Here is a 23550-nt window from a genome sequence, read left to right on the forward strand (position 1 = left end):
GCCATTTTCAGCACCCAAGGTCCTATTTCAAAAAAGTTAAGACCCTCTTTAAGGGCTTTAGCTAGGATCCCCTAGTTAGAGACAAACACCAGAAGCAGAACTGCAGGGTGTCTCGGGACTAAGGCACGTGTGCCTGACCAGACCCCGAAGAGGGTGGGAGGCATCTACTCAACATGCTCTACTGTGCTGCATGAAAGTGGGAGTGAGGAAGGCCAGACAGGAAGAGAGAAGTGAAGCCAGGCCCTCTGAGAGTGAGGTGTCAAATCCACAATGACAGCAAAGCCTTGGGTAAGAATGGGAGCTGGGAAATTCTTTAAAAAAGAAAGTCTTTATCTGGATCAAGCCCTTCGTCAAGCCATGACCTTCTGTTGTCAATTTCATGGAGAAGTGCACGGGCAGTGGGGGCCACGACGACCCACATGCTCAGCCTGGACACCCAGCCTGGGATCATTTATCAAACCAGCAGAGGGGAAAATCCCCCAGCACAGAGCAACTCCTCTGCGAAATGCAGAGCTTCACTGATCCTGCCTGACCCCAAACCTGCTCACATTTCAATTCCTCCGAGAAAAGGATCAGACAATTGCTGTCCTCTCTTGCTTCTCCGTCTCCAGTCCTCCCAATGCTGCCACCCACATGGAGGAGAAACGTGTACCAGGCTTGCAGACACAGGGTGGCAGTGGAGCCCTTGCCTGCTTCCATAAGCACCTGTACCACCTTCCTCTCATGAGCACAGAGACATGTCAGTGTCCACACAGCAGCCCAGCAAGCGAGGAAAGGAGTCCTGGTGCTCCCCAAGCGGAGACACTCGGGCCCCATGAGGTTATATGATCAGCACAAGATCACTGGCAAGGTCTTAGGCAGAGGCAGCCTGAAGCCTGGAGCATCGCCAGCTTCACAGGAAGGGAATACCTGCTTCTGGTCAAGGTGAATGGAACTGAAGTATGTCCAGCGTCAGGAATTCAGACACAGCAAGCACCAAGATTGTAAGTGAGCATTACTGCAAAAGCATTAAGGGTGCCGGCTATACCTAAGGCTGTCCTGGACTCCAAGCCTGGCTCTGTCATTTGCTCATTGTGTAAACCTCTCAAATTTCTGAATCTCTCAGACTTACTTTATCTATAAAATGGATTTCAAAAGTAGAATCCTTCCCTCACAACTATGATAAGGTACCTAGCATCTGCCCCTGCACATGACAAGCAGTGTGTATCATTTTACGACTGAAAGTACCTCCAGGCCGGGAGAGCCAGGACGCTGTAGGCTGCTGCCCCACCCCTTGTCCATTCTCTACAGACTCCCCTCACTTTGATTCCAGCTGTGGCCATCATGACCAACCAGAGGGAGACGTTGTTCCCCTAACATCCTGCCCCAAGCATGAGGGAAAGAAAATCCCTTTCCCTGGCTCCTGTTTGCTCAGGTTGACATTGTGAAAAGCAGAGAATGAAAATCTGATAGTCACAGAAAACACAAACACAGTAGAAATAATTAAAGCTCCTGAATACAGGTTTCAGATCCTATAATAACTCACATCTTCTATGACTTTTTAACCTCCCAGCCCCCACCTGTTTCCCTGTGACTGCTGCCACCCCCTCACCCACCTTGCTCTTCTCTCTCCTACTACAAGGCCCCAGGACATATTTGTGCCTACTTAGGACCCCACGTCTCCATCCCAGGGCTGTGAGACGTAGGAAGTCTCAAGAGATTGACAGTGGAGTACAACCCAAGTGAGACTCTGTCCCTGCCACAAAGACTGTGCCCTGTCCAAGGCCACGTAGAGCCATACAATATCCCATGATGAGTGTGCTGTGTGTACATGGGGAGAGGGACAGACCCTCCACCTGTCTTCCCAGAGCTCACAGTACATTCCAAATTACTGGCAGTTATGAATCGGAGGGCTCCAGTCAGTGGTTCTCAAGTTGCAATTGGTCCCCAGAGCAGCAACACCTGGGAACTTATTAGAAATGTAAATCTCAGGCTCACTTCAGACCTACAAAATCAGAAATTCTGGAGCTGAGCTCTGGCAATCTGATTTTTCCTAGCCCTCCAGGAGGTTCTGGAGCACACTGAAGTTTGAAAAGCCACTGACCTATGTTATAGTCCGGCTAGCTGCACAACCTTGAGTAATAATACACTTAAGTCTTTGCCTCTTAAGGTGGGATCAGTTTCATCATGTGTTAAACAGGAATGATGATGGAACCTATTTCATAGGGTTGTTGGTTACAAAGATTAAATGAGACCCTGCATATAATGTGCTTAGCAAATTGTAAGCACTCATAAATATTTGCTAACATTGATCTTCCTAAAAACCTAAGAGATGAGTTCTACGATCACCAGGCAACTATCAAGGACCTCAGTGAAGGCTTAGAGAGTTTTTGAAAGGAACTGCTCAAGGTCACTCAGCTACCAAAGATATCTTAATGGCCATTCCCCAGAGAATGGCACAGTGTTAACTGAAGGCAAGGTGTTAACAATGCCCTTCCTTCTCTCTGACTTGCAAAAGGTCTCCTATGGGGCCATTTCCCTTCCCCATGGGCATCTAGAAATGTATGGAGGCTTTGTGGTTGACTGAGCGCTCTTGGCTTTTAGGATCCAGAGGGTCAGGAATGCTCCTCCTGCACTGTGTAAGATGGCTCTGCAGAATGAAGAAGCATCCTACTTACAATGCCGGTGGCATCTCCACTGAGAAACACTGATCACCCCAGAGTTTCGGAGCTATCCACAGCATGCACCATGTCTCTGCCTGCAGAATCCACTAAACAATCACAACAATTGCAGTGGAGGGCTGGAAGTCTCATGGGACACGTTTCCTGCTCAAGTCCTACTGTGGGTGCTGTGAGGACCAGCTTTCACTCGAGACATTTCATTGTCTTATTTAACACACAATTGCTTCAAATCTAATTTAACATGCAATTCATTCAATTGCCCTGGCTCCGATCACCCCTTACCAAACCTGCGCTAGATCTCCAGCTCCATGGGCCCAGGCAAACATTTTCCAACACGGTGTTTGTAGGAATTCCCCAAATTTCCCCAAAGTTCATACGGGAAATGGATGTTGGGTCAAGAGAGCAGAAGGTGTACCGTGGCCTGTTCTTTAAAACTTTGTGCTATTTATTCATTTTTACTCAGAAAGGGAAAGGGAGGTACGGATGAGAGGAGAATGTTGGTACTGTTCAGAAACTTAACAATCCTAGCTGTCAAAAATGCCAGGAGTGAATTTAATAAGTAGAATCAATAAAGATTTATTTCAAAGGATGCCCAATGAAAAAGTGCCAGACAGAGAACCAGAGGGGAGAAAAGTAACAGCAGCACAGAAAAGCATGCACGATTCACAGGTTTCCCGAAGCAGTGGATGAAATGTGGCTTGGATGAAGTTGGTCATTTCCCCTAACTTAACACCTCTCTTCCCATACATAGCCCCTTTCTCTAGAGACTCCTACCTAGTGCTTTCACCAGCTTCCCCCTCCCCATAAGAGTAGCAACTGACTGTGCTAAAATGTTCCTTACCCCGCAAACCATTAAGCTGTCAGGCTGAGCTGGTGAACAAACCCAGAGAGAGCCGGTGCTGCTGGAATGCTAATGGTGAAAACCGCAATTATTCTTTCTGCTCTGGACAATTCCTGCTTCAACTTTACTGGCCCCAGGTCGTATTTTGTGATCTTTGGATGCTGATGGAAGAGAGATGGCTTGATAGAGAAAATAACCAGGGAGATTATGTCTTGATAGAGATGGAAGTAACTAGTAGAGGTTTTTTCGTTGTTTTCCTTTTGACATCCACATAGGTGTCATATAATGGCTTCTGGTTATAAAGCCCCCTATCCAAAAGAAAAACAACTTCTCCATAAATACCTTGCCCATGTCAGTGAAATAGCTCTGTTACACACTTGAGTACCATTTTCGAGGACACTTTAAATAGAGCATGGGTTGCTGCTTTCAATTTAACATGTGAAGGGGAGCCGCTAAGGCAGGCAGAGATGATAAGGTGTGGGGATGGGCTCAGTTTCCATTGGTGCATCTGCTCAGATTTTAACAGATCCGCAGGCATTTAAGGCATCTCAGGGACACGCCAGGTAAGCCATGTGAGACACTCACTCAACAAATGAATGAACACCTACTATGCATGAGCCAAACCAGTTGCTACTCACTTCCTCTAGATGAAATGGGCTTTACATACAAATTATAATACTTCCAGGAAAATCGAATACATGTCTAGAAGAAGAGGTGTTTTTAAAGAAATGAAATAGGTGGTACATGACAGGTAAAATGCTAGACAAGTTCAGAGGAGAGGTGGGTGGTCTCTGAGTTTTCTTCTGTAAAAATCTCTGCTGAGTTTTATGAGAATTAAAAGAAATAATATATGACAGGTGCCCAGGACAATGCCTGGAACTAAGTAAGCACTTAATAATGATAGCAGTAGTCAAACAAGTAGGATTAATATGGTTGACATTAAGTTTTTACTGATAATTTTAATTATAAATCCAGTTGGAGGTAAAGACAGGAGGATTATCAGATAAAGCTTGGTAAATAATGGGTAACATCTGGACAGATGAAGATGAGGGGGTGGGGAAATAGTATAGACCAAGGTACAGATGCAAGAAAATTAAAGACTTGCTCAGGAAATAACAAATACTACAATGTGTCTTCAATTTTCTATGTTTGTAGAGTGACAGGTCTGAATGTAGATTTCTTCTTATTTATCCTGCTTGGAGTTTACAGACCTTCCTGAATCTCTGTATTGATATTTTCTCCTTGTTTTAGAGAATTCATAGCCATTACCTCTTCAAATAATACTTCTTCATTTTTTTCTTTCTTTGTAGAAATCCAATTAAATAGATAAAGACTATTCTCACTGTATCCTCGATGTCTCTTACCTAAGTTTTCTGTATTTATTATACTTCATTTTGGATGATTTCATTTGCCCCCTGCCCTACTTCATTATTTATCTCTTCGGCTATTTCTAAATTATTTAAAATATATGCATTGAACTGTTAATTTCAATTGTTGTATTTTTTCAGTTCCAGGATTTCCTTTTGGTTCTTGTTTGAAATCTACTATGTCATTTTTATAGTTTCTAGTTTGCTGCCAAAACTTGTAATCTTGTCTTATTTCTACTTGAAAATAGTAAGCACGGTTATTTTAAATCCATGGTCTGATAATTGCATTGGAAATTATCCAGGAAACCCGTGAATCTATTATTTCTGCTGGTTCTTGGTCATGTTGACTTATTTCCTTGTGTGTCAGCTTATCTTTGATTACATGCTAGACATTGTATTCAAAGATTTATTTGTAGAAATAATACGATGACTAAGATAAGGTATCTTCCTCCAGGTAGTATTGTTTGCTTCTACCAGGTAACTGACTTGCAACACAGTGTAACATTAATCCCATTTCAGAAATTGTCATTTTTCTTAGCTACTCAAGGGATTCAAAGCCTGACTTCACAACTTGCAAAAGCTGGTTTACTTGTAGTTTCAACCCAAAATGTTCCCATGCTTAATAGGCCCTGAACTCCAGCTTGTGTCCTCTAATGCCCTGATGCTGTCAAATGCAATGCTTAGACCCTCAGCTGCCTCTTTAGAAGCCAGCAAAAGTCTAATCCCTCTGATTAGTTAACCTCTGGATTTCCAGCTTCTTCCAAAATGTGGCCCTATCAATATTTACCACCTTACTAGCTTTCGTGTGTCTTCAAGCTTGTTTTTGAAAATATCTTCTCCACTTTCTGAATTTTTATCAGTAGGAAGGTCAGTCAATTGAATTAGCTAGTCTGCCTTTACCAGAAGCAAAAATCTCCCAGCTGGTATTTGATTTGACTGGAACATTGGATTTGCTTTTGGGAGGAAATAAAAGATAAACCCAAACAACAGGCCAATTCCAAAACAAGGATAAACTTGAATGCTAGGCTAAAAAGGAAGGATCTTTGATAAGCTATGGGGAGCCATTGAAGATTCTCAAGCAAAGGAATTCTCCTTTGGAGAATAGTATAGGAGCTACACTTGAGGAAGATGAATCGGACACTTATGTGCCAAACTGATTAGAGGGGGATGAGACCAAAATCAGGAAGGAGAGTTGACCCCTTTTATCAAACTTCAGAGAAGAAGGCAAACTATCTGAGCTAGGGCTATGCTGGCAGTAACACTAGGAAGACAGGGAAAGATGGGAAGGCCAGGGTTATTTTATGAGTGAGGCACACTAACTAGAAGATGGGACAGAAATCAGAATATGGAAAGAAAACCAGATGAAGGACAGAGGGAGAAAAGTTAAACGATATGATTTGCCCATTAACTGAGACTGGGATTGAAAGAGAAAGAAGAATCAAAGATGACATTGAGGTTTTGAACATGGGTAGCTTAGACAAGGGAAAGAGATTATGAGGGCTAAGCCACAACCCACCCATCCTCCTTTAATCACGAGACAGCTCAAAGTAAAGGTCTCAGTTTCAAGTAAGTGACAGTGGCCACTCTCCAACCCAAAAACCTCCCAGAGGAGAGATGATTTCATTTGAGAATAGAGAACCTACCATGGAATACATCTAGATATGGTGTCACTACAGTCAGGCAGGGGGGATAACCTCTTGGAGAGTCAGAGAGCAACCCATTTTGTGATATTAGAGATTCTCTAAGTGAAATTGGCTGACAGCACAATTCTTGTTTTGGGGAAGGAGAAAGCTCCCAGAGCCACCTGTTAGTAATAGAGGTTCTGGAGCATTGGAATACAAGCCAGGAAGTTCCACAGAAAAGAAGGAGCACACAGAAATAGACTTCAGTGTGCAGAGGGTGAGGGGGGCACACCCTGTCACTATGTGACAGGTGATCCATGGGGGCTCCTAGGATTCTCACTATTGGTTCTACTGAGTAATGAAAAGGTGCCCATTAGGGTTAACTTCCCAGGTTTTTAGGTAGGGTCTGAATGGAGTAGAAATGTAAACCTTTAAATAACTATGGCTTTCTTGGCCTAGATGTCTGTCATGTACTACAGATATTTCTTCCTCCCTTCCATGTATATGAGTGAATATCAAAAGTAGGTACCTGTAAAAAATAAAAATAGAAAACTTTCGCTTTCACTGCAAAGATCTTGGAGATGAAATAAATTAAAAGTAAAATGTAACTTGGGGAAGGGCCTATATTAATTTCATAAATAAATGACTGATCTTGACATTGATCTGAACTGGACCTGTGCTACAATAGAGGGGACTAGTACAGCCACACCAGGCAAAGCTCACCACACAACCTGTTTGCTTTTGCCTTTCTTATTGTCTACACCAAAGTAATAAGATTTGCAAAACGCAAATGTATTTTTTTTTCTCCCTAGTCTATCCCAAGACTCCTTTCCCGCTTCAGACCTGGAGTTTAAGAGGATAACCACCCCTCCCCCAGTGTCCTCTGGGCTCCTATTGTCTGTCCCAAGAAATCTCCTACTAATTCTCTCAAAAGGACCCTACCTCCTGCAGTTACTTCACATGCTCCTGTGGGCAGCTTTAATTTATCCCAGTGGAAGTCAGGATGTAGGTTTGGGTAGAGGCCTGGGAAACCTACCAAAGCAGAATGAGGTTGAACAAAAATGTCCCAGGGATAGACTCTCAGCTCCCTGTGGGTAGGACCATGTTTGCCACTCACACTGAACCCCCAGCACCTGGCACAATACCTGGCTCATAAAAAACACATTATAAATACTTGTTGAATTATTGAACTGAGAGAGCTGGGATGAGAAAAACAAGCCAGGCATCCCTTTCTAGTCAAATAATCCTTACACATTTGCCACCCAAAGGCAGGGCAATGGGTTGACCCAAGGTTTTTCTCTCATGACACAGCCCCAAAGAGAATCCTCCCTATAAATGTGCTCACTTTTTCTCTCCAAATGCCTTTATTCCAGAAGAAAGCAAAACAGTGAGTGGATGACTTTCATTTGTTTTTCGCAGGAAAGAAAAAAAAAAGTGAGGCTTAAGAAAATTCGGAACTAAGGTGTTAAGAAGTGTAATAGGATAGAGGAGGCTAAGAAAAACTCAATGTTGCTGGAGTAGGGAGAGGTTTGACTGATCAACTGACATCATCCACCACAAAGTCATCAGGAACCTGTGGGCCTGGACCCTGCAGGAGGCGGCTGGGTGTATTCCTGCTGACTGATAGGATAACTGTGCACATTCAGGGCTAAGAAGGGGACCCGCAGTTGCAAACCAACTCCCAAAACTGACCAGTGCTGAGTTGTCAGTCACCTTCGATAACCACGGTCATCATTAGTGAGTCCAACAGGGGACTGGCTTGAATACCAACCCCAGATGGTGCACAGAAGGGTGCATTTGACTAGCCTGACCTACATCTGGTTCCCCTCTGTGATGTTCTGGCCACCACCCAAGTACTTGGGATCTTTGCCTCTAGCTAGAGCTTCAGGAATAGTAGCTCACCTACTCCCAAAACTAATCCTCAGAATGAAAAACAATGGCAGCACAGCAGAAAAAGGGCTAGGATGTGGAAATGCAGGAATAGATGCCTCCAGGACCACAAAAAATGCAGCATCTAAGAAGGGACAAGTATTAGGGATCCCTTTCATATGGTCTGGATCTTCCCTCTTGCTTTGACAGTCTTAGCGGTTCAATATGCTACCCCGTTGGGATGTAGGAACTGAGAGACTAAAAATCCCAATGCACCAACCAAATTTTTTAAGTCCAAAGAAAGTAGAACTCTGGTGAAAGCCATTTGTAAGCATATCTCCAGAATCTAATATATCCGTGTGGCCAAAAACAGTGGGCACCGTTAATTCACAACCAGACACTCACTGAGACCCAGGAACAGAAGGGGGCAGGTGCTGGTGATCCCTTGAGTGCTAAGCTTTTTAAATAATACACTGGAGAGCAGAGGGGAGAAGGAACAGCATTAATGGAAATGATTGAAACAAATGTCCCACTAGTGAACAGTGATCTTGTTTTGGACTTACAAAACTGATTGATTATCAGGTCCACCTTAAGCCTCTTTTGAGAAGGTTCTCCATCCCCACCCTTGCTCCTAACACCCTGGTCAATTCTGGTTATGTCAGTCTGGAAGGAGGGCAGGGAATCCATAACTTTCAAAAGTTCCTCAGGTGAATCTGAGGACAAGCAAGGCTTAGGAACCATGGGTCCAACCCCTGAGATTCACAAAATGAAAATATGCAAGTCAAATGCCAAACTGGCCCATCTGGTTTCACTATTCCAGGAAAGGGAGCCCAAAAGGATGCTAATTTGTTACAAGTGGCCTGAAAAATACATCTATGTTTTAAATACTTCCTCTCTTGAAATAGTAAACTGAATTACAGCAAGCTAGCTCCATGGTGATATTTCCCCTGATTCCAGTTCACAGAGAGAATTTAAAGTGAAAAATGCTTTTCAAAAGGAAGATACAGTAGGCTGTGCTCTTCAATGATGCTTGCTCTGGGCCCAGTACTGATGCTGACCACTTCACACACGTCATCTCATGTAATCTGTAAGGAAGGCATCGTCACCCCCCTCTTACAGATGAAGTCACTGTCTCAAGGAGATTTAAGTACCTTGCCCAAACTACAAAGTGGTGGGATGTGAATTGAACTTTAATCTGATTTCGGAGTCTTTACCTTGAAGCCTACAGTATGTTCTTTCTTAAACCTTCCCACACCTACATCTCTGCTTAAGTTTCTAGGTCTTTGTATGTTACTTAACAAGCATCCCCTCCACGCCAATGCGGTTGCATCTATTTCTTTGCTACAATGCTCCTGAGTGCATGCAGGCATGGGTAAGGATACAGTGGGTAGTAGGAGTCAAGAGGAGAGGTTAGGAGCTGTCTGGAGCTCCTCCTGGGATATCCTGGTAGGGTGCAGAACTATACCAGGGATTCCAACTCTGGCCTACTGTGCAGAAGAATCAAAGGACAGTCGTTCCAACAGCCAGGCAAACCAGAACCACAGAGAAAACAGGGAGGCGGTCAAAGCCATCAGAACCCCACAAATATACCTACCGGGAGAATCAAATCAGGGTCTGTGGAGGCAACAAGGGAGTTTGTTGGTGGCCTAGATTTTTATTCTTTGGACTGCTCTGTATTTCAGCTTCATGCAGCAGCTTGCAAAAGAGCCCTGGGGATGGCAAGAAAGCAGAAAGCACCTCTCTTTGTAGCCACAACTACAGATCCCAAGACCACTATGACCAAATTAGGACAGAAAGCCTTCAGTGACACACACACAGGCCCTGGGGAGTCTGAACACGAGCAGATCTAATGCTGTCGAACAAAACGTGAAACCGAAGAAAACACCCAGCCACACAGAGCCCTTTGAATTGGTGGCTTCACTCCAGGGCTGCAAGTGGGGAGAGAGTGAAGAGAGACAAAGCCTGGCTTTGGAAAGCCTCAAAAGAGTTTCTAGGAATGCCACGTCCCAAATCCGGTGGAGCTGGTGAGGGGTTTGGAGAGTCCTGCTTGTTGAACGGCACTTAGTTGTCATAGTAGGAAGCGGAGTTCTAGACTTCCCTAGCCTTCGTCACAAATCAACAGAGTAGAGTTTAATTCTTATTGCAAGATGACTGAGAAAGGACTTTTATGACAAGCAGATGAGCCTAGGGCAATTTCAAGTGCAAGTAAGGTAGTTATTTATTTGCTTTTTAAAAAATGTCCTACCATTCTGTATGCATTTGGGGGTTTTGCTTGGTGGAGAGTGCCCAGGAGTGGGACTTGGAGGTAGACAACACTGATAACAGTGAGACAGGCTGCCAGGCAGTCTGAGTTCTCTGTTCCTAGCCCCGGGCCAAGAGAAATGTGCTCTGACCCAAGGTAAGGCATGTTCTCATCTGAGACCAAGACCAAGTTTTCTCCTAAAAGTTCCAATAAATATCCAACGTAGCTATTAAACCTTAATCTGTTATTTTTTGGTTTGCAGAGTAAAATGTACCCCTGTCAGAGGTGTTTGAACCAGAGTGACTCCATCTTGAATAGGAGATGGGTAAACTGAGGCTGGGTCCTACTGGGCTACATTCCCAGAAGGTTAGGCATTCTTAACCACAGGATGAGATAGGGGTTGGCACAAGATACAGGTCATAAAGACCTTGCTGATAAAACAGGATGCAGAGAAGAAGCTGGCCAAAACTCACCAAAACCAAGATGGTGATGAAAGTGACCTCTGGTCATCCCCACTGCTCGTTATATGCTAATTATAATACAGTATCCTGGTAAAAGACACTCACGCCAACACCATGACAATTTACAAATGCCATGGCAAAATCCACAAGTTTCCCTATATGGTCTAAAAAAGGGAGGAACCCTCAGTTCCAGGAAATCTCTGCCACTTTTCCAGACACCTCATGAATAATCCACCCCTTGTTTAGCATATCATCCAGAAATAACTGTACGTATACTTGGTCAAGCAACTCACACTACTGCTCTGCTTGTAGTGTGGAGTAGCCATTTTTTTATTCCTTTATTTTCTTAATAAACTTGCTTTCACTTTACTCTATGGACTTGCCCTGAATTCTTTCTTGTGTGAGGTCCAGGAAACCTCTGTTGGGGTCTGGATCAGGACCCTTTTCCGATAACACCCCTATCATTATCCCACCTAAGAAAACAGGAATCCCAGGGAACAAATTATTGATTAACTACTCACACCCTTTGAGGTGTCTTGGTAGGACCTGAACCACTTAGTGCAGACACTGGAAATTATTCCGAACTTGGCTACTCATGAGAATCACCTGGGGAACTTAAAAAAATCCTGGGTCCCAACCCCGGTGACACTGATACATTTGGACCCTCCCAGGATTTTTGAAAGCTGGAACCATCAATGCAGGAAAAACCTTAAAAGTGAGCGGACCCTAAAATCTTCCTGGGGACAGATTTCCTTGCTTCTGGGAGGGTCATTTGCCTGAGTCATTACCCTCCTTAGTGTTTCGGAAAATGGCAAAGTACATCAAATGCAGGGAGGATTCCTCAGCAGTCATGTCAATTGCTATTTGGGTTAAGTTACTGCTACATCTTTAATATTTCCTTAGGGTGAGTTGTTTGTTTGTTTGTTTGTTTGTTTGGGGAACAGCATGGGGGTCGGGATTTTCTTCTTAAAATGACTTTAGAATGCTCAGCTTATTTTTGTAGACCGGCAGACGAGTTATAGTTCAAACCACAGTTTGAACATTAGGTAGAGAGAGGTAGAGCTATAGTTTAAAAATTAGGCAGAAGAAGACAGTGCAGGTGGGTGAGATCCTCACTTTACAAGAAGGTAGAGGTTGAGCCCAGGATCCAGTTGCAGTTTGGAGCACCAACGCAGACTTTGGGGTTGTAACCTTGTTCTGCTGCGGTTGCTCTGTGGGTGCCTTAAGGCTAGGACGATACCCCACCTGCTGCCCAAGGGTAAGGTTTACCCTGAAGGAAGTGAACGTTCCCTAGGAAGACAATGAGGGCTGGAATGTGGGTCTTCATTGCAACTTAGAGTACCCCCAACCCCACAGCATGGTGGTGAGCCTGCCCTTCCTCTAGGGAGCAGGATGCCCAGGGGTGGGGCATGAGGTACCCACAAGTGAGGACAGGTTTAAGCCTGGAGATACCTACAGCGGCTACCTTTTGAGGAAGTGTTAAGTTACTCTCTGCGTTTCCTTTATTACCCTTGACCCATCAAAAAAGGTTGTATTCAAACATACAGCCTGATCTCTTTGTGCTGGAAGGAATCTGGGGAAGGACTTCTTCCAGGCTTGGAATAACAGGGAGAATAGCAATGAGAGGGAGGGGTCAGCATTTCTTCAGCTGCAGGAGGCAATTAGTAGACACTTAAAGAGGATCTGAGTGCAGCTCAGCTAATTTAAAAAATCATTATAATTTGAGTTTTAACCAAAATATGACTTTATTTTGTATTTGCAAGGCACCGAGGTCTGCTATACACAATTAACCTCCCCCGTCCTCCTCTCCCTCAAGGCTTCTGTCTGAAAGACTCAGTGGGAGGAGGAAAGGAAGAGCCCAGCTCCTCTGCTGCTGATGACCCTAATCGTCCTCCCACCCCATTGGGCTGCAATGACCACATCTGCACCTATAGCCCCTCATCCAATTTGCAGTGCAGACCTTAATCCTGGTCTCCCCCTGACCTCCTGGCCACTCACACACCCAGTCTATTTCCATGCTGTCCCATAGACACTTCAAACCCAGCTCCTCAAAAGCAGGCCCCATCAGTTCTTCCACACCTCTTCCTTTTCCTGCATTCTCTCCCTTTGCTAGAGCACAAGCACCCACTCAGTCCTCCGTGCCCCTCAGCTGCCTCATCTAATTCTCACCAAGACCCACTTCTGGGCCTCTGCCTTCCCTTCCATTTAGTACCCCAGGCCCAGTCCTCATCATTTCTCCCTTGGACCACAGCAGCAGCTTCCTGACAATTCCCCAACACTCAAAGTGCAGTCCCAGCACACCGAACTTGGAGACAAAGAGCTTAGGTGCACACCCAGGTCCCCAGAGCACTCAGCAGCTTTCTTCACACATTTTCTCTTCCTTTCTTTCTTGACCAGATACAGAAGAGCCAGTGGGAAATTGAGAAGCCCTCAACAGGATGGTGGAGCCACAGCATGGAAGGAACCTGGGCTCCTGAATGACTGCACGGAGCAAAATCCCCCCACATACTAACCCATATTGAACAGAGGTGGTTTGTTACAGAATTAACTGGCCATGATTAATAGTGAGCAACTCAAGAACAAAAAGAACAAGGCTATAATAGAAAAGCAATGCTTTTCCATTCACAAACCTTTCATTACAAAATGCCAGTCAGGTCCTATAGCCAGAGTAGTGAGTACACCTCGCTGGAGGCTGTAAGGACCAGCCAGTCCCCATACACAATCAGAGCTGTCTGCAAAAGACTTAATACCACCAGCCCTGTACTGTACCCTCCTCTCAGTTGCCCTCTAGTTTCCCCACCCCAATACTGGAGTGTCTATGATCACTGAAGGAAAATGAAACACGATTCTAGGTGTCACCTTTCAAAGGGTGTTACTGACTGTCAGCTAAAGTGATTTAAGCCCCAGAAAAACCCCTGTGTCCTTTTAACATCCAAAACTAATCCTCTTCACACCAGACATCGATGTTAAATAAACAGAGATTTCCATTAACCTACACCTCTGTACATCTATTTTTAAAAAGCGGTGTCACTCTCCTTTAAATGAACATACTAATTAGTGTATTAATAAATAGCTGAATGGAATCAATGAGACATGTAATCAAGGTCTGACCAGGAGTCGGGGCCAGGTTGAAGGGGGTGGGAGGAAGGAGAGGAGGGAAAAATAATCTTATTAGCAGGTTTGCTGAGGAGGGACATGTAAAATCAATGCCGCACATGCAGCCAAGATGCAGCCGAAGTTGACAGTAGATGGAAAGCTAAGTGCTTGCTCCGCCTCCTTCCTTTGACAGGAAAGCTCCTGGTGAGAGTTAATATGATGAGCAAGGAAGACATTAATTGGGGCAGGAAAAGCCATGGTGTCCAGGATCACAGCTGGCAGAGTTACCCGGAACATCAGTGCTAAAGCCCTGACTCCTAGACCTTGATTTAAAATACTGAGAAAGAACACACTTAGGAGAGTTGATTTAGTTCTCAGCAAACACTTGGTCAAAAAGAAGCCACAGTGGGAGTTATTTGTTTGGGGCTCTTTGTTAGCCTTACCCCCCTTCAAAAATTCTGGTTCACAAGCAGTAGCTGTAAGTACCTTTGCCCCAAGATGGTAGGCACTGGGAAGTGAAGGGCCTGGACTCTCTACAGGCAGCCCTGGGGGTGGGAATGGGGCAGCCCGCTTCTTCATCAGCTCCCAATTTCCTGTAGCACACCTCATAGCTAGAAGGCTCTGGAAGGTGAGAAGAAAAAGTCCTTCTGCAGGTGTGAGGTTTCCAGCTGAAGTGGTATCTGATTACCTGAGCCGCTGCTTATCGGATCTCAAATTAGCATTGATACTCCATTTCCTTCATCTGGAGACACACCCGCTTTGGAGCACAAAACACTGGACAGAATAAAAGTAGGCTTTCATTTCCCTAAAGATTAATATCAGGAGAAATGCCCTTCTGTATGATATCAATTCAGTGCCTGAGACCCTCACCCCAAAGCCAGCTCAGTGATGCTAGTTGAAGTGGAAGTTGTGTTAGGATAAAAGAAACTCAAAAAAATTTTTGTCTTGGGACCAGTACTGCCCATCACAAGCCCTCTTAGGGGTGATTCTGCCAGGAGGCAGGGGATTGGCTTGTTAGCAGTTAGAATGCTTGGCTCGGGATTCTGGGGTGCTATGGGCTCCCAGGCCATGAAACTGAAGCTCCTCCTAATTCTGGTTGCCGGAAAAGCCAGTCTCTCTGGGCGGACCTCAAAGGCTGAAAGCCTGCCACTCTGAATGCCTAGCTCTTGCACGGCATCCCACATGGATGATCTGGAAGCCTCGCAGATGCGTCCTGAGATATGTTTCTGCCAGCCTCAGGCGTGGCCTGCAACCTGCTCACCCAGAGGTCAGCATTTCCTGGAATGACACGGAGGATACACATAAAGGAAGTGCAGGGACATGGCAGGAGGCAGCTCTCAGCAGTCCTTAGGCTATTTTCCACATTACTGTGAATGGTATTTTGCCCCCAGGAGGCTCATAACACAGTCAGAAGGATCTCCCAGTTCCCCAGACCCATCAGAAAAGGTTCCCCAGACCCATCAGAAAAGCCAAGGGGTGACAGTCATCAGCCCAGGGGGAGAGCTTCCTGGCAGGGTACATGAAAATTAAATGCAAAAGAGGGGCCAGAGACAGCTGTCCCCGAGCTCAATCTGAAGCACAGGCACCTAGAGAATGACCACACATAGGACCTTCCTGTCTGGTTTGAGAGGTTCTAGCAAAGCCCCCCTGCACCGTCCACATCTTACTCCCTCCACTGACACGCTGAAAGTCCACCATTGGAACATGGTTTCTTTGGGTCAAGCGTCATGCTTTCTCTTTCAACAACCTACACCTTAGTGCACCTCCTCCATCACCTCTGTTTTTCTGTGGCCCAAGGCTAAACAGAAGAGAGTGGAGAGGGTGCAAACAGCAGGGTCCCTACTGGTCTACATGGCTATTTACTGAGAATTAGGGAGTGCTGTCCTCTCTGGTTGGCCAGAACTTGGTAAACAGAAGTTGGTAAACAGAAGGCATCTTGGGGGAAGAAAAGGGCAACCCTTCCTGAGTAAAGAGATACACCAAGCCTTGGCCAATAAAACATGAGCAGAATTTCAGCCCTTATTTGCTCCCAGCTCACAGGTATACACACTACAGTGTATAGCGCCAAAAGCCCTATCTAAAGAAAGAAAGAGAGATAGACAGGAGATGCCCAAGTACTAGGTGCAAAATTCAACTACTTCTGATATAGATATAGATATAGATATAGATATAGATATAGATATAGATATAGATATAGATATATGACTATTTTCAACCCAAAAATATCAGGACACACACTCAAGCAATGGCACAGAATATCTGGCCCCTCTTTTGCATTCTGTAGATGGGCTGAACAGTAGAGGATGGCAGTGACATGGACCCTGGGGGAACAGTGTAACAATGAGGTGCCCCTTTTCCTTTAGGGGACAGAGAAGCAATGGCAAATCTCCCCATGATGTGCTATGCTGTGGAAAGACCATCTCCACAAGACCAGAGGAGGACTCTGCTCACAGAGGTCTCATCATCTTCAAAACACACTGACACACTCCATTTCCAGACTCTCAGAGCTTTTGTTCCCTCTCCACAGTGGCAAATCACCTTTCTCCACAGTCAACCAGTGGTTCTTTCCTCTCTCAGCCAGAGTGTTGCTGGGAATAATGCAATGTTTCCAGCTTAATCGTTCGTCATCATGCAGAGATTTCACTGATTTCAAAGCTAAGGTGCCTGGAAGAATCGAGCATGCTCTGAACCAGGATGCCTCAGGGCAGAGGGTTCTGATTGGCTGGCTGGCTGTACATGATGAAAACCACACAGGAGAATCCCAGAGGCCCTTACTCGCCAGTTTAAGGCTATCTTTCCAGGAAACCAGGGCCTGGGGCTGAAGACAGCTGAGATGGGCTGTGCTCATAAATATCCCCTGTTGGAGGCAGGTGAGGACATCCAAGTATGCAAATAACATGTACACTGAACACACCTCTCTGGTCTCTGATGGACCACTTCAGCTTTCTGACTTTGTTGCAGGCAAACATTAGCAGATGCCCCATTCTGCAATGCTTGGCATAATTATCAGGTAGGCTCCAGGCAATAATTACTCACTAATGGTTAGCCACTGCTTTAAGCCAAGAGTCTCCTATCTGCTCTCCCTACACCAAATTCAGAATCTTGGGTGGTAAACCTGAAAAAAACAAATAAACAACAACAACAACAACAAAAACAAAATAAAACAGTAACTATCACCATGGCCTGGCAAGAAAGCACATTATCTAAGATATCACTCCAGGTCCTATAAAAATAATGTATGTTTACATGTGGATGGCTGATCTGAGCACAGATAGAATATATAAATGATGCTGTTAAATCTAGACTCTGAGAAAATTTGGAGTCTTCCAAAAATAAAGGAATCCCTACAATTATTTTTAAATCTTTTTTTAAGAGGTCATACTCTAACAGAGAGCCAGAATTAATGCAATGGGACCAGCCACCTGCTCTTCTTCCCTTCCTATTTGCTTATAGAACCTCAAGGCAGTAGACTTGTTGAAGCCCAGTGTTAGAAACAGATGTGACTATTTATAAACCAAGAAAACTGAAGTGTTTTAATCCAACACAGGGTGGCAAGTAGTAGAACTGACAAGCTTTAGGAGTCTGAAGAACAGGCAACAATTTTCAATAATATCACCTCTCCATTTATTGAGCATTTAATATGTGTCAAGCAGTGTGCAAGCTATTTCCCACGTATTATGTCACTTAATTGTTAGAGTAGTCCCTTATTTTATTCTTTTAATGATAAGGGCACTGAACAACAGAGAATACAGGTAACATGCTGATGCCACACAGCTGAGTAGTCAAGGCTTGATGATGTCTGTAAATTACTTTAAAATGCACCAGCTTAAACAGAGTGGTATAATGTAAGTTAGTTCCAATCCTCACCCAAGGATGGTTAGTCAACATCTGAAGTATTGTAACTAACCAGGGCCAGTGACTTAGCCTTTGAAAGCCTTGCATCAGAGTCTACACTGTTTGTTAAAAAGCATAAGAGATGTTGGAAACAATTTATCAATGAGAAATTAAGCAGTGTCGAATATGCATAATTGGTTAGAAATGCCATCCAGGCATCTCTGCCCTTTGGGCACAAGAATCTGGCAAGCCTAGAGCCCTTTGTGGCTCCATTCTTGGCCTAGGGGTCTTACTAGGGTCTATTTCATCTCTCAAAGGATGCTGTCCTCTAATCCCACTAGAAGGTGAGCTGAAACCTGCAACCACATTGCCACATCTGCCTCAAATAAATCTTCCTTGAAATAAACTTGTCAGAGTTACTAAGTCAGTGCCTCTCAAACTTTCTCACTTCCTGATACTTGCAGAAACTGACAATATTTTTACCACACCCTGGGGCCAGAGAGGGAGCCTTTGCCTGCTGCATGCTCCTCGTGCCCTCTGGCTGTCCATCTGCAGGGTTGAGGTGACCCGCTATATCAGCAAATCTTGAGACCCTTCCCGGGACACTAGTTGAGGCAGAGAGCAGGATCCACACTGAGCTTCAAAAACAGGCTGTATGGCTATTTCTGTGCCTGGTTACTAACAAAGAATGGTAGGTAGGGTAGAATCGAGTCTGCAACTTGCTTTTGTAGGAAGGTTGTGGAGGAGAAGGCCCATAGCTCTCACCTGCCTATAATCATTGGAAATGAGTCCCCACATAATCTGCCCATCGGGCGTGGTCAATTTGGCATAAGTTGGGTTGCAGTGCCAAACCTGTCTGCCTCCAAAGTCTATCCTGGGTCCTGGGTGCTCCCCTGCTTCAGGAGCCTAAAGAAAGTGAATCAATGGTTATTTGTCAAATCCAAAAGTGAAACTCTTCAGAAAATGCCACGTCAAAGGGTTCTGTCCTTGGTGCTGTGCTGTTTCATACTTTCATCAGTAAGTTGAATGAAGACTGGGAGTCACATTTATCAAATTTGCAACTGACAGATTCCAGGACTTGTGAAGATCAAATGAGAGAAGTCATTTAATAGTAGAGTAAGGCTCAACCCATTGATGAGGATGACGCAAAGTTTAAGACTATCTTAGCAGCCTGAAACAGGTCAAAACTGGACCCCCAAAAGAAATTGAATGTGACAAACAAAAATTCAAATTTTAGGCTTCAAAAAATATTAATGGATAAAGTACCAGGTGGCAGAAGGTAGTAGAAGACACACATATAATGAGGGTGGGAGAAGCTTAGAGACCCACTGGTTATGAACCAGCAGTGGGATCGGGGCTGCCCTAAGATCTTAAAGGGCTGCCCAGAAACCCTGCCACGTGGATGAATTTTGACATTGGGCTTTGCTATCTACACCTCCTGTAGATGGTGACCTGCACAAAATCAGATGTGGAGTCAGACCTACCTGTACCATGAGCAGCAATGAGCTCTCCATCAATGTGCAAAGCAGGTAAAAGAGAAAGAACCCGCTATCACGTGCTACTGAAGTTGAGTTGTTCCCATCCCCTGCAAAGGCTCCCAACTTGCCCGCACAGCCAGGATGTTTGGCTCAGACAAAAGAGGTGGGAGGAGAGTTTATCAAAACCTACAACTTAAGATTTTCTTCACAGAAAATGGAGGAAATGGGAGGAGGGGGTACATAAAGATAGGCAATCAATTACCAAGGAGCAACTGTGTGTGCCCTTGAATAAAAATCTCTTTATCTCCTTGAATTTTCCTTGAATTTACCTTTTTTTTTTTTTTTTTTTTTTTTAAGTTTTCACCTTTGCAAAACCTTTGGACCTTTTGAGCAAAGACAACAGGAAGTCAGCCAAGTTTAATGGAGTTTTCATTTTGGAAAGGATGTTATCTGCACCTCCTCTGTGCCCACCAAGCAATATGGTACGTCCGTGGTTCTAGAGACCAACTGATTGAGTGCTCTGTTTACCATCAGCTGGTGAAAAATGATAATCATATGGAAGAATAAACACCAAAACATGGACATCACTGCCTGCAGACTTCCTCAGGAAGCTACTTCCCACTTCCTGTAGATCCATAGCTGTTTCAGGATGTGTATGCCCTCTACTGTCCGACCATTCAAATACTTCTCTTTTCAAGCTCAGAAAACCAAGTTTAAGGTAGGGAGAGAGAGAGACAATCAAATAACCTTATGCTGGGTCCAAAGGGAACTGCAAATGTGTCTAAGACAATACCTGCTTTCAAGAAGCTTGCAATTAAGTGGGGATATGAGATATAAATACTGAAAATACAAGCCAATAAATCATATATTACCAGGAAATTCTTGGCAGGCTGAGTTTTCAGGAAGTCTCTCTGTATACTACTGTCTGCACACAAAAATGCCCAGACCTGGCATGTGGCTAAGTCTACTTGTAAAATTTTTTACCTGGTTAACATGCTGTTCCATGCCTAGCAATATTTTTAAGTTTTCAAATATAAGTTTTAAGTGAAAATGCCATTCTTTCAAAACAGTATGTGCTGGAGAAATGACATATTTTCAAAGCGAATTTTCTATATTTGGTCATGTGATATTCTGTAAGCTTTTTTATAAACACTCTTTAGAACATTCCAAAAATGAGCATCATCAAATTAAAACAGGAGAACTTCTATTACATTGCCACAAATCCTAGATGTAAATAAAATACCATTTCATTCAATAATGATTGCCAAAACTATAAATATAGTTTAGAAAAATTATTTAATTAGTTTATTTTTAAGTATTTGCCAAGAAGGCTTCGGTCTTGCTAGTATTGGGAGAAGGAACAAAGGAGAGTGAAATGAGCTACAGCAACTTCATGCAATTAGGCCTGGGTTTAGCAAAACTCACTCTCTCTCCTCCACACCCCCAACACTCGGCCTGGAGCCAATGACAGCCAAGATTCTTTGTCCAATTTGACATCATGCACATGGTCAGTATCCTGCCTCTTTCGCCTTTGCCTCCTTTCTTAGATCTTCTCATCCAAGCATAAAGCCAGCAGCCCCTTTGAGGACATCTGATGCCTTCATGTCAGTAGGTAGTCTCTAAAATGAAACGTAAGAAGGTGGTACAAGAAAAGGGGAAAGCGTAGGGATTCCCTACCTTTGTTGCAGGCAGCCTTGGGGACAGCCTTGGAGAGGGCTCAGCTCACCAATCCCAAAGGCCTCAGCTGCAGTGGACAGGGCCATGGTGAGGGGATGTAACAAGGACAACCCCGTGGCGTCAACTGCTCTATTCCAGTGCTGACCACAGATCACTGCGGTTAGGTTACTTTCCTTCTTAAAGCCCCAGGCCCTGCCCTCTGCCTCCTAGTAAGGAAACAATGTGCCACCAGATAAACTGGGAGAAGCTGCTGAATTCTCTGAGACTAAAAGTGCAGCTCCATAAATGTATTACATGCCGAGAGCAGCTGATAAAATGTGCAAGGGCTGGGAAAAGAGGCGTGAGAAGGAAAGAACAGAAATCCTACCACCTCTGTGGGGTTTTTGAAAGGTTAGGGCTCAAAAACACTTACCCTGCCTCCCGTTTCTCCCCACAAGACAGCCCAAAGCACAAGCCAATTTTATTAGCAGCTCTGAGATACCCAGAAGTAATCCAGAGAAGAGGGTAGATGCATTGTTTCACTTGATGTTGTACTGCAATTTTGCAGCTAAAGACACTCTTTGGGCCTGAAATCCCAGGGTCCCTCAGTCTGGAAGAACAGGTCTAAATGATGCCCGGGCTAGTCAGAGGCCCAGCACTGTCTCGGGCCTCTCCCCATCCCCAAGTCTCACTACCTTCCACAGCAGCACAGAGGGTTGAAAGCATCTGGGAAGACTCGAAGGAGTTGGGCATATCTCTCTCTAGCACTGCTCAAACCAATGGCCTGTTCTCTGCAGTTCCTATGGCATGAACTCTGTAATGGAACACAGGAGCCCATATCCACACCTCCTACAACAAATGAAGACCACTAAATTATAAAGCTCCCCTGCAAAATGCAAAGCATCTGTCACTAATATGCTAACCCATTCATTTTTTCCCCATGTATTGGAAAGAGAGAGAACAGATAGTGCTTGAGTTTTACTAAGCCCTAGACTGTGTCTGGTATTTTAAAAATACCTTCATCATAGATGTGTGAAGCAAAGATATAAGAAACAGGGGGCAGAACCTGGAGAGGGATTGCCCCACCTAAAGGCATTACAATCATAAAAATTTTTCTTTGACACTTGACACTCCTGGACCAAGCCAACCCAATCTAGCGGCCAGGTCCTACCTGCAGGCTTTGATTGTGCAGACTTTGTCCTACCTCTCAGAATGTGGGATTAGGCCAACAGGATATTATTCCTAATGGGCAAGGTCAATATTTTAATCACCAACCTCTTAGTTCATGGTGGAGTTCATTTCCCTAGACCATACTGTTTTGAGCATGCACTTATTGAAGTTGGAGGCACGTGCCAAGGAAGGGAACAAGCAGAACAGTGGCCCAGGTGTGCTCTGTTCCAAGCTTGCTCCATAAGTAGCACTCTGGGTGCTACTCATCCTCCAGGGATCATTCTTTTTCCACTGGAAAGTAGTGGGACTCTCCTAAAGGAAAGTGAATACTTGGGGTGCTTTCAGAATAATTTCAAGTACATTGTCCAAGACAGTATGTTTACATCGAAACATGAACTACTTGAAAAATGAAAGAATCTCTATGTGGATCTTCTTGTTTCTTTGTCAAGTTTCCGCCAGATCCCAAAAGGAACTCCTAAGTCTGCAACTGGGTCCAGAAGGAAACAGCACTAGGTAAGCATGAAGTTGAAGCTGCCAGGGACACAAGAGCCTTCTATCCACCGGCCTCCTGGTCACTTCCACCTGCAAATCCACATGTGCCTCAATTTACCTTGTCCAGAAAAGAATGCAGTACTCCTGCCCCACCACATCCCCCACAACCTGCCTCAGTCCAGATTTCTCCAGCTCCATGAATGGCATCATCTCCCATCAGCTGCCTAGGCAGGACACCTGCAGGACAGCCCCACTGCCCGTTCTTTGCTGCCTACCACCTTCACCACCATATCCACCATCTGTCAGCGCTAACTCTTATGATGTACTTCTTAGATCAGTCCCTTTCTCTCCTTTGCCACCACCTTTGATCAGTCCCAGCTCAGGATGCTTTGATTTACTGCAATAGCCCACTTTCAGTTATTCTCCACATGGCCCCCGCTTAACCTTGCCACAGTACAAATCTGGTCTTGTTGATTCTCTTCCTGGAGATCCCCAAGGCCTGACTGCTGCCTGATGGATAAATCACTTAGCTGGACACTGATACTGGTCCTGGTGCAGCCTCTGCCATGTTGCCCCTTGCCCCACTTCCCACCTCTGCCTTGAACTCCTGCAGACCCCGAGGGCTGTGCTCTCACCTCTCTGTGCTACTTCCTCCACGTGGGACCTCTGCTTATGAGTTCACAAAGCCAATCTGAGGGAGCCTTCAAAATATCCTCTAAAACTCAACTGGATGTCCCTCTTCCTCCTCCTCCTCCTCCTCCT

The 23550-nt window shown here is 44.7% G+C and overlaps 1 protein-coding gene across 1 annotated transcript in view; it reads right to left on the bottom strand.

Annotated features, from left to right (window-relative positions):
- The window catches only part of PLXNA4 (plexin A4), a 449834-nt gene that overhangs the window by 413935 nt on the left and 12349 nt on the right, over window positions 1-23550 (bottom strand). The window lies entirely within an intron of this gene.

The sequence above is a fragment of the Piliocolobus tephrosceles genome, chromosome 8, assembly GCF_002776525.5.
Source record: "Piliocolobus tephrosceles isolate RC106 chromosome 8, ASM277652v3, whole genome shotgun sequence".
Classification (NCBI taxonomy): domain Eukaryota; kingdom Metazoa; phylum Chordata; class Mammalia; order Primates; family Cercopithecidae; genus Piliocolobus; species Piliocolobus tephrosceles.